General features: G+C 38.7%; 1 non-coding gene across 1 annotated transcript; it reads right to left on the bottom strand.

The window, feature by feature from the left end:
- Nucleotides 1–7,283: 7,283 nt before the first annotated feature.
- On the bottom strand, nt 7,284–7,355 carry TRNAR-UCU (transfer RNA arginine (anticodon UCU)). Its single transcript has one exon. It is a non-coding gene; the product is annotated as a tRNA-Arg (tRNA).
- Between the last annotated feature and the right edge of the window lie 4,446 nt (nt 7,356–11,801).

The following is an 11,801-nucleotide window of genomic DNA, read 5'->3' as shown; positions in this document are numbered from 1 at the left end:
CTACGGAAGGCGCCGAGGATCAAACTTCCCCGAGGTAACTTCGCGCTTTCCCAGCCCTGTCGGATTTGAGGATTTGCGGCTCCAGGCAGGATTCTGCGGCTCAAAGAAGCCGAGCTGGCCCCTGGCCAGGAGCTGGTGCTTGACTTCTCAGTGGCCTTCCATTTCTCTACCCTGTCAAAAAATTCAGACTTAAGAAATTTCCCTGGCCGTCTGCTGGTTAAGACTTTGCACTTCCAGTACTGAGGGCCCCGGGTCTGATCCCTGATCAGAGAACTATTAATAAGATGTTGCAAGCTACAGGGTGTGGCAAAAAAACAAACAAACTTTTTTTTTCCACTCACCTAAGAAGGCAATGGCACCCCACTCCGGTACTCTTGCCTGGAAAATCCATGGACAGAGGAGACTTTTAGGCTGCAGTCCATGGAGTCGCTAAGAGTCGGGCACGACTGAGCGACTTCACTTTGACTTTTCACTTTGATGCATTGGAAAAGGAAATGGCAACCCACTCCAGTGTACTTGCCTGGAGAATCCCAGGGGCGGGGAAGTCTGGTGGGCTGCCGTCTATGGGGTCGCACAGAGTCGGACACGACTGAAATGATTTAGCAGCAGCAGCAGCAAACATGTGCTACATTTAATGAAAAAGCAAGAATAAGGTAGAAAGTGTGAGAGCCCTGGCAGATTATTCCCAGATCTTAAAACTTAAGCAATAAAACCCCAACATCTGCACAGATGGATGGCAGAATTGTTATACGTCAGTCCTTCATTTGTACCTTCCCTCTACCCCCCTGTTGAAGTGGAATGTCTCTGTTCTCCTCTGACTGTCCCACCATTGTATGATGGGAGTCTTGGGAGCACTAGTGTCTTTAGTTTCCCAGGTCACCAATGGGATTGTGCTGCAAGGAAATGCACTTAATGGCTTATAGCCAGGAGCTTCATTTATTGTTATTGTCGTTCAGTCGCTAAGTCGTGTCTGTTTCTTTTCTTTTTTTTTTAAATTATTTTATTTTTTTTTTACAATATTGTATTGGTTTTGCCATATATCAAAATGAATCTGCCACAGGTATACATGTGTTCCCCATCCTGAACCCTCCTCACTCCTCCCTCTCCATACCATCCCTCTGGGTCGTCCCAGTGCACCAGCCCCAAGCATCCAGTATCGTGCATCGAACCTGGACTGGCGACTCGTTTCATACATGATATTACACATGTTTCAATGTCATTCTCCCAAATCTTCCCACCCTCTCCCTCTCCCACAGAGTCCATAAGACTGTTCTATACATCAGTGTCTCTTATGCTGTCTCATATACAGGGTTATTGTTACCATCTTTCTAAATTCCATATATATGTGTTAGTATACTGTATTGGTATTTTTCTTTTTTTTTCTTTTTTTTTTTTTTAGGTATGTTTCTTTCTGGCTTACTTCACTCTGTATAATAGGCTCCAGTTTCATCCACCTCATTAAAACTGATTCAAATGTATTCTTTTTAATGGCTGAGTGATACTCCATTGTGTATATGTACCACAGCTTTCTTATCCATTCATCTGCTGATGGACATCTAGGTTGCTTCCATGTCCTGGCTATTATAAACAGTGCTGCAATGAACATTGGGGTACACGTGTCTCTTTCCCTTCTGGTTTCCTCAGTGTGTATGCCCAGCAGTGGGATTGCTGGATTATAAGGCAGTGTCTGTTTCTTTGTGACCCCATGGACTGCAGCACTCCAGGCTTCACTGTCCTTCATTATCTCCCTTAGTTTGCGCAAACATGTGTCCATTGAGTTGGTGATGCTATCCAACCATCTTTGTTCTGTCACCCTCTTCTCCTTTTGTCTTCAATTTTTCCCAGCATCAGGGTCTTTTCCAATGAGTCGGCTCTTCACATCGGGTGGCCAAAGTATTGGAGCTTCAGCTTCAGCATCAGTCCTTCCTGTGAATATTCAGCAGCTTCATTTGCTCAGATGTAAATGATTTCGATGATGAGATCCTGGATTTTGAACTGATGCTGTAATGTGATGAGAGAGAAACCCTGGGAAGGAAAGAACATTTTTTGTTGTTGTTGTCTTTTGTTTTCCTTTGGGAGAGGCATGAATTGTTGAGGGCCGTAGGCATAGTCCCAAGTGGCCTCTAAGATTCCCACTCCTGGTATACATACCTTATGTAATCCCTCCCCCTTGAGTGTGGAAGAACCTATGAATATGAAAGGATATCAGTTCTATGGTTAGACTGTGTGGTGTAGCAAAGATGAAGGAGTTTTGCAGATGCAATTAATGCCCTTTGAATTAGGAAAAAGGGAGACTATCCTTGGTGGGCCTGAACTTATCAGGTGAGCCCTGAAACTAGATTTTCTTGATGGCTTTAATGAAATAGTCTCCAAGTTGTGGATAGATCTACATAGCTAGGAACTGAGGGCAACCTTTAAGAGCTAAGAGCCAGCAAGACAACAGTAACTCCTGTCATCCACCCACAAGGAACCAATTCTGCCAAGGAACCTGAATAAGCCCAGAAGAGGTCCCCAAACCTCAGATGAGATCACATCCCTGCTAACATCTTGATTTCAGGTAAGACTCTGAGAAATAACTCTGCCAAGACTCTTGACTCACAGAAAACACTGTGAAACATTAAGTTTGTATTGTTTTAAACATCTAAGGTGGTGACAGTTTATTATAGCACTATTAAATTAATACACTGACATCTCAGTAGGACCTTTGAAATGAAGGTTGAAATGACTATTTTTTGGCCCTTTTAACTGGACCTTCATATTCTTTGTTTACCAGACTCTTTTTTTCTCCTGCCTTCATAAGTAAAGTTTTTTTGTGTGTGTGTTTTTACTTTTTAAATCAATTTTATTGAGATATGATTTACATATAATAAAATCTACCTATTTTAAGTGTACTCTTTGATGAATTTTGACAAGTGTATGCATCTGTGTAACCATTTCCATTATGAAGCTACAGACCATTTCCATCACCCCAAAAAGTTTTTTCTTGCCCTTTTGAAATCAACTTCAAGTCCTGGAAACAAGTTGTTTGCTTTCTATCACAGCAGATTTTTTTTTCATTATTTTTGTTTTGGTTAAAAAATATATAGATATAGATAGACATAGATATAGACAGATATAGATATAGATAGATATAGATATTAACTTCTTATTGGTTATATCTCTGAAAATATTTTCTCCCATTTCATATGTTGTCTTTTTGTTTTTTTGATGGTTTCCTTTACTGTGCATGAGCTTTTAAGTCTAATTAGGTCCCATTTGTTTATTTTTGCTTTAGGAGACAGATTCACAGAAATATTGCTATGATTTATGTCAATCAGTATACTGTCTTTTTCTCTAGGAGTTTTATTGTTTCTGGTCTTAAATTTAGATCTTTAATCCATTTTGAGTTTATTTTTGTATATGGTGTTAGAGAATGTTCTAGTTTCATTCTTTTACATGCAGCTGTCCAGTTTTCCCAGTGCTACTTATTGAAGAGACTTCTGTTTCTCCATTGTATAGTCTTGCTTCTTTGTTATAGATTAATTGGCCACAGTGTGAGTTTACTTTGGGCTCTCTATTCTGTTCCATTGATCTATGTGTCTGTTTTTTATGATAGTACCATACTGTTTTGATAACTGTAGCTTTGTAGTATAGTCTGAAGTCAGGGAGTGTGATTTTTCCAACTCTGTTGTTCTTTCTCAAGATTGTTTTGGTTATTCAGTGTCTTTCATGTTTCCATACAAATTTTAAAATTATTTGTTCTAGTTCTGTGTAAAATGTCATTGTTATTTTGATATGGATTGCACTGAATCTGTAGATTGCCTTGGGTAGTATCTAGCACCATTTGTTGGACTACTCTTGCCTCCCTACTTCTTTTAAAAACACCTATTAAAAAAAAAAAAACACCTATTTATTCTTAACCTAGAAACAAAATTAAGGCCTTAGGAGGGAAATATGTAACATTAGAGCCTAGTGAAACAATGAATAGTCTAGATAGCAAAGGAGCACAGAAGAGTCAAAACAAGAATAAAAAACTAGTTGTTATCCTTATGTCAGTGAGTCATCTCTTCTCCCTACTCCACCCATCTCCTTTTAAAAATGATTGCCTTTATTAATGTTGAAAGTTCACGGGTAATAAAAAGAAATTTTCCTCTAAGGCAGGGATACCCAACCTTCAGGATCTAAAGTCTGATGATCTGAGGTAGAACTGAAGTAACAGTGATAGAAATAAAGTGCACAATAAATGCAATGTGGTTGAATCATCCTGAAACCTTCCCGCACTCCTGATCCATGGAAAAATTGTTTTCCACAAAACTGGTCCCTGGGGCCAAATAGGATGGGCACCGCTGCTCTAAGGTGTCAGCTTTCATCTTCATTGAATATCTACAGTATTTTAGATGCCCTGAAATGTTGTCTTTTCTTTTGTAAAGAAGACACAACTTATTAGGAAGATATTCACTAAGCCAAATTATATTTTATAATCTTAAGATTAAAAAAATCTAAAATCTAGATTTTACATAGCATAAAGATATGCTTCAGTGCAAATATTTTACTCTTTGTTCAGTTAAATAGCAATCGATGTTATTGAAATATATTCCTATCTTGAAACAAAATTATTGCACTTAGAAACAACTTTCCAAGTACAGCTACTAGAAAATTGATCTTAAGCAAAAAACCTTTAAGGAGAGGAATAATTATATTGGTCCTAATTCAAGTGTTTGATTTATTCCTTAACTCTGACTTATTCTTTAACTTCTGTGTGAAGACAGTTATTAGATACATGTCACAAGTTCCTGAGCAGTGTTTATTATAATTTACTTTAAAATATAGAGGACCTATAAGAGAGTTTTAATGTTACTGTATAACATTTTATTTTAAAATATTTAATCTGTATACTGAAATGTTGAGTTTATGGACTCCTTTGTTCTTTGTTGAGCAAGGATTTTCTTATCATAAAGAAGTTATGGAGTCCACTTTAGATTTCAAGCTTATGCAAAATAAAGTGAAACATTATGGCTTATATACAAGATGTTCTGTAGGATGTTTTCCTAGGCATCATAAAGAATGCATTATTAAATGATGTTTTCTTCTGTCACTGTAAAGGTTAATGCTGCTCATGTAACTGAATGAAACACAAAAATTCTCAATTTGTGACTAGGCTCATGAGCAATTAATCTATGCCATTAGGAATAGTATGCTATCCTCAAACAAAGTTCATTTTCTTAAGGTATCACATCCAAAATATAAGCATTCTTGCTCGATTGGATTGAGTTGATGTTTTATATATGAGTTTGGCAGTGGATTATGTGAAGTAGGTGAATCCCAGTTTTGAGGGGGACAGCAAAGGGTAGTGGGGCGTAAGAGGAAGGCTATGTACCCATCACCTCATGTCTTCCTACTAAGATGCCTAGATGTCTTTGTAATAGCTTCGGCCCCTGTATTTTGATGGTAGTCATGGGAGGAATCAGATCACTTTTCTTCTCAAAGACAACAGCTCCGCTGGTCTCCAATCTGGTCAAATTAGAAACAAACCGATGACTCCTAAGTGAATCACTCTGGTTACATTTACCTTACTTCAGTGTCTCTTCCCTAACCTTTAAAAGACTTCAGTATCATTATTGCTATAATGCCAGATTACCCCAGAACTCTAATGTTATATTGTGTTATTTGCCAATGGTTAGGAATTCTGAACTATTGAATTCTTGATTCCCAATATGTGTTCACGCTTTTTTTTTTTTTTTTTTCATGATTTTCTTTATGCTGTTCTCTGCATGGATAGACCCACCTCCCTAAGCTAAATCTATTAGACTATCAAGTTATACTCCTGAATTCGTATATATATTACTTCAAACCTCCACTAAAAAATGTGCAAGCTTTTGCATGTTGAGCATCATTGACAAAATGATTGACATTTCTGTGACAAAAACCGTACCAACAGTAAGTCAGTCGTTTATATGTATATTATATTATCATGATATCCATTACACTCAACACATTGTATGGCCTTGATCTAAGTTGATCTACATCATGCCTCCTGTGTATCTTCTGTATAAAAAAGGACAAAGAAAATGTAATTATTTATATTTCATTATTAGTCATTTTTATAAAACATTTTACAAACAATTTAAACTCATACCTACAAAGTAAATCTACTATGATGCCCAAAATTATTTTAATAGCATGTCATTAATAGTACATAGCAACACATTTAGAAGGGTATTATTTTGTTTTACAGTATGATTTATATACTCAAATTGAGGTTCAGTGCTCAATGGGCTGATAAAATTGCAACTCCTCACAGCATTAAACATAAACATTATGAATGGAATGGATTTAATCATTATTGTTCTTTCATGCAAATCCAAAATACCAAAACAATCTGATGATATTGAACTATTTACAGTACATTAACCACTGGGTTAAATTTTAAAGATTAAAGAGGTTATAGAAAGAAGAAAATAGTTATTGTCTATTTCTTAGAATTTCTATTATCTACTGATTGTAACATAACTACTAAAGCTTAGAAAATCCATTTTAACAGCTATAATATTATCTGTACTAATAAAAAAGCAAATAGTACTAAAAATATTTTCCAGAGGCTGTCAGGTTATATACTTTTAGAATGCTCATAATGTGAGGGGAGGAGGAAAATGAGGGCGAGAAGGAGTGAGGCCTGGAGGTAGGCTGAAGTGGAAGTGGCAATTTTAGTATAATGGCAGAAGGTCATTCGAATGTTATGGACATCTAACTCTGTATTTTAAGTTACCTGTAGAATAACACCATTCATCTCCGAAAACTTTAAGGAAAAGCTATTAAAACACAAAGCCTTTGTGGGAATGTTTTCTCCCTTGTAGAAATTAGAAAGTGGTGCTAAATTTCATGGTTCAGAACAGGGACAGGGAGTTGTTCAGATACAACAATGCATAATCTGAACCACTTAGTTCAAGGAAAGCCAAAGCTTGGAGCTGTTGGTAACTGTGAGAAGATATCCCTCTGGGATATCAGACATCTTGGGTACACGGTTGGATATTGCAGAAAATCTGGAGTAATGTTTTAGCCACTCTTATCTCAATGTTATAGGCAAGGTGATACGGCTGACATCTGAGGTTCATATAGATTAATACCTATTTTCATATATGAATATAATGATATCTTGGAGATTCAATGAAGAGGTAGAATGTTCTTTCCCCTTATAGTTATTCTCATAGGTTTCATATTCTAGCTGCAGTGATTCTTTGGTCTGTAAGACGTTTGCTTGTTTTTTTCCCTTACTTGGCTGCCCCACATGGCTTGCAGGGTCTCAGTTCCATGACCAGGGATTGAATCTGGGCCATGGCAGTAGAAGTGCCAAGTCCTAACCACTAGACCACCAGGGAACTCCCCTGGTCTGTAAGGCATGTATTCTCTTATTCACATACTTGCTGCTTGCATCAACTGGGGATGGGCAAAGATTAGGACTTGGACAACTTGCGAGTGCCCTGGGAGTTTGTATTTATCTTTTCCAATAACATTTGCCATATAACACTATCTTGCATTCAGTGCAGTATTATTTTTCAGTTAATTAACATATTTATTCAGCTTGTGAAAAAAGATAGCCAAAAATTCTATCTATATGACACTGCTAAGTCGCTTCAGTCGTATCCGACTCTGTGCGACCCCATAGATGGCAGCCCACCAGGCTCCCCCGTCTCTGGGATTCTCCAGGCAGGAACACTGGAGTGGGTTGCCATTTCCTTCTCCAATGCATGAAAGTGAAAAGTGAAAGTGAAGTCTCTCAGTCGTGTTCGACTTGTAGCGACCCCATGGACTGCAGCCCACCAGGCTCCTCTGTCCATGGGATTTTCCAGGCAAGAGTACTGGAGTGGGGTGCCATTGCCTTCTCCACTATATGTCATTAGAGGGAAATATAAATTCACACTTTACCATCTTGACATCGAGAGACTTTGATGTTATATAATCACATATAACAATGTGTCATTTATAGTTCATTTTTCTTTCATTTGACATTATTTAGATCTTAGGTACTTCAACATCTGATATATATCAATGCCTCATCCTGGATTTGCCAAAAGAGGCCTGTGGAATAGTTTAGACATAGGCACTTGCTGCCTAACTAAGCCTTAATATCCCTGGTAGAAAAAACATTAAAATTTATACTTGTGAAATGAACATTCAGATTTAAAAGTACCATTAAAGTGTGTTGGTGGGAGTCAGGTGTTTTGAAAATAACTGAAAGTAAAGAATGACTAATCAGGAAAGATCTTCAAAAGATCCTTTATGAGAATTTCTTCATACTTAGTGGGGAACAGGAGATAATAGAGTAAAAAGTTACAAACTCCTCCACAGAACTCACACTCTTTCTTTGAGAATATTCTATTTCTTTTTAATTAGTAAAAGTGACAAAAATGATTGCTGCAAAATCATAAAACAATACAGAAAGGTATAGAATGAAGAGTAAAAATACTCCTTCATCTGTCCCTTTTCTTCCAATAGCACTTTTCGTTCCCAAAGAAACCATTGTTAATAGTCTGGTCTATTTCCTCCCAAAACTCTTCTATGTGTTCCTGAATATTCTTACACATACATATCCCTAAACTGAGGCAAGTGTATAGATAAAGAGAAGGGGTCATACTGCATATATTGTTCTGTGTGTAGGTATCAAATCAGAGGGAATACAGATATCAACCTGACTTATTACTGATAATATCAACCTTGATCACTAGTTAAGGTGGTGTCTGCCCCAGGTTTCTCCACAGCAAAGTTACTATTTTTCCACACTGTCTTCTTTAGAAGTGAGTTGCTAAGTCCAGCCTACACTTAAGGGAAAGAGAAGTAAGGTCCATATCCTGGAGGAAAGCGTTGTTAGTTGCTCAGTCGTGTCTGACTCTTTATGATCCCATGGGCTGTAGCCTGCCAAGCTTCTCTGTCCATGGAATTCTCCAGCCAAGAATACTGGAGTGGGTTGCCATTTCCTTCTCCAGAGGATCTTCCCAACCCAGGGATCGAACCTCGGTCTCCAGCATTGCAGGCAGATTCTTTACTGACTGAGCCACCAGGGAAGCTCCTATCCTGGAAGAGGAAGTATCTAAATATATTATTTGGAATTCTGTAAGAAAGACTTCCCTTCTATTCCATTTATTTGTTTAGTCAATAATTTATATGTGTCAATATGGACACATGGCTATTTAATTTATTCTTTGGAGTATAACTCAATCCTGTAGAGATTTATTTTGTTGCTCAAATTCACATGCACTTAAATTCATTCACTGTCTCACTCACTCTCTCTCTCATTCTCTTCAAAGATATATTTAAAAGAGGAGCAGTCATAATAGGATTCTATTTATGGTTTTAGCTCCTTACTCATTCCTTTCTCTGTGAGTCACTGGTTTTTAATGTCTGCCTTCTAATGGAGTGAGAGTCAGGTGGATGATGAGCTGTGTATGAGGCCACAATCTAAGCTGAGTGGAAACAGCTTAGTGAGGGAAGGATTGGAGCTCTGTGTTCCTTACCAGCTCACACCAAACACTTATTATTGACAATATTAATGACTTTTGACTCTTCAGCACTGTCCATTCCTAATCAAAAGTCAGAAATAACCAGGTTCCCAGAATAAACTGGGATTAATTTATAAAAAATTCCTCTCTCACTGTCTAGTTGGTTTACAGTGTTGTGTTAGTTGGGCTTCCCTTGTGGCTCAGCTGGTAAAGAATCCACCTGCAATGCAGGAGACCTGGGTTCAATCCCTGCCTTGGGAAGATCCCCTGGAGAATGGAAAGGCTTCCCACTCCAGTATTCTTGCCTGGAGAATTCCATGGACTGTAAAGTCCATGGGGTCGCAAAGAGTCAGACACAACCGAGCAACTTTCACTTTCATAGTTGATACACAATGTTGTGTTAGTTTTAGGTATACAGCTCATGAGATTCTTTCCCATTATAGGTTATTATAAGATATTTAGTATAGTTTCTTGTGCTACACAGTACATCCTTGTTGGTTATCTTTTCAAAACTGTATTTTAATTGAATCCATGTTTGGGAATGTATTTCAGAGAACTATTGAATTCATAATAGGAAGATTTGAATGTAGTGACCACAGCAGCTGTTATTTCATCATGCCATTGAGCAATGTTTATTTATTTTTGGCTGTGCTAAATCTTCATTGCTGCATATGGGCCTTCTCCAGTTGTGGTGATGGGGGCTACTCGTTGTTACTGTATGGGGGCTTCTCATTGTGGTGGCTTCTCTTGTTGTGGCTCTCAGGCTCCAGAGCACAGGCTCACTAGTTGTGGCAGAGGGGCTTAGTTATTCCACGGCATGTGGGATCCTCCCTGGCCAGGGATTGAACCTAAGTTTCCTGCTGTTTTCTAAGTTTATCGTCAACCTCTTTCTTCAGATTATCTCTGAACTTGGATAACTATCAGGTTCCTTTCAGTTGAGATTATAAGAAAGTTGACAGTCACTATTTCATGCCCACTTAGGAGACCTACCTTGGAGGTTTGAGTTGGGATCATCTAGCGTAATACACAGAGAAGGCAATGGCACCCCACTCCAGTTCTCTTGCCTGGAAAATCCCATGGACAGAGGAGCCTGGTAGGCTGCAGTCCATGGGGTCGCTACAAGTCAGACACGACTGAGCGACTTCACTTTCACTTTTCACTTTCATGCATTGGAGAAGGAAATGGCAACCCACTCCAATGTTCTTGCCTGGAGGATCCCAGGGACGGTGGAGCCTGGTGGGCTGCCGTCTATGGGGTCACACACAGTCGGACACGACTGAAGTGCCTTAGCAGCAGCAGCAGCAGCAGCAGCAGCAGTGTAATACATGGATCATGGGGTGTGTAGAAAATGAAAATTCACTTGGTCATGGAGGGATCTCTGAGAAAATCTGAAAAAATGTTCCACAACAGCTGAAACTAAGGCACGACCAGAGGTTGTGTGACTGCCAACTGAACATTGGCTCTCAAACTCGGCTATCTATAACTCTGGAGTCTTTAAAATTCCTAAGATCCAAGCTGGACCCTGGACAAATGGAGTGAGAATCTCTGGGGACACAGCTCAGGCAACAGTGGCTTTTAAAGCTCCTCATGTGATTCTGATGTATAACCAAGGTTGGGAATTCCTGCAACAGAGGGATGCCCTAGGTAGTAGCAGAATAGCTGGGTACTTGGATAATAACGAAACAGAGGGTTCAAATGCATAGTCACAGTGGTGGGTGTTCAAAATTGTAGGTAGTCCATTGTTAAAATGAGCTTCTATTTAAATGATCAATCCCGAACAGCAGCACTAATGTTACAAACAGCAGAGATTTATTTACTTATCACTATTAATTCTCCAGAATGATCATGTGGAGGCAAGCAGGATTATACAGATAAAGAGATAATACATGTTACTAAGAAAACTTAAAATTCAAGTTTCAGATGTTGTCTGGCATGTGAACAGGGTGGCACCACCAATGTGCTCACTGTACCAGGCCAGGACCGACTGAGATTCCACATCCTGCAGCACTACCAGATCAGCTCAGGCTACAGGCCTCCTCAGCCACCTTTTAAACTTGCAAGAATAGAGGGTAAGCATGATCAAGGTCAAGGACTTTAAATCCAGGCAAATCTGGATTCTAATAACAGTTAATACTTATATAAGGTTTTCCATATGCCAGACACTGTACTAAGTGCTTTAGGTATTAACTTATTTGAATCTTACAATCTCTCTAGAAGGCAGGTATTAGCATCCATTCCTTACAGAGGTGACCTGAAGCACAGAAACTTTAAGGAACTTGTCTGAGGTCTTACAGGTAGTGTGTTACAGAATTCAGGATTTGAACCCAG

The sequence above is a fragment of the Bos mutus genome, chromosome 2 (genome assembly GCF_027580195.1).
Source record: "Bos mutus isolate GX-2022 chromosome 2, NWIPB_WYAK_1.1, whole genome shotgun sequence".
NCBI classification, from domain to species: domain Eukaryota; kingdom Metazoa; phylum Chordata; class Mammalia; order Artiodactyla; family Bovidae; genus Bos; species Bos mutus.
The sequence above is the reverse complement of the archived record's forward strand: the minus strand, read 5'-3'. Positions and strand labels throughout refer to the sequence as shown.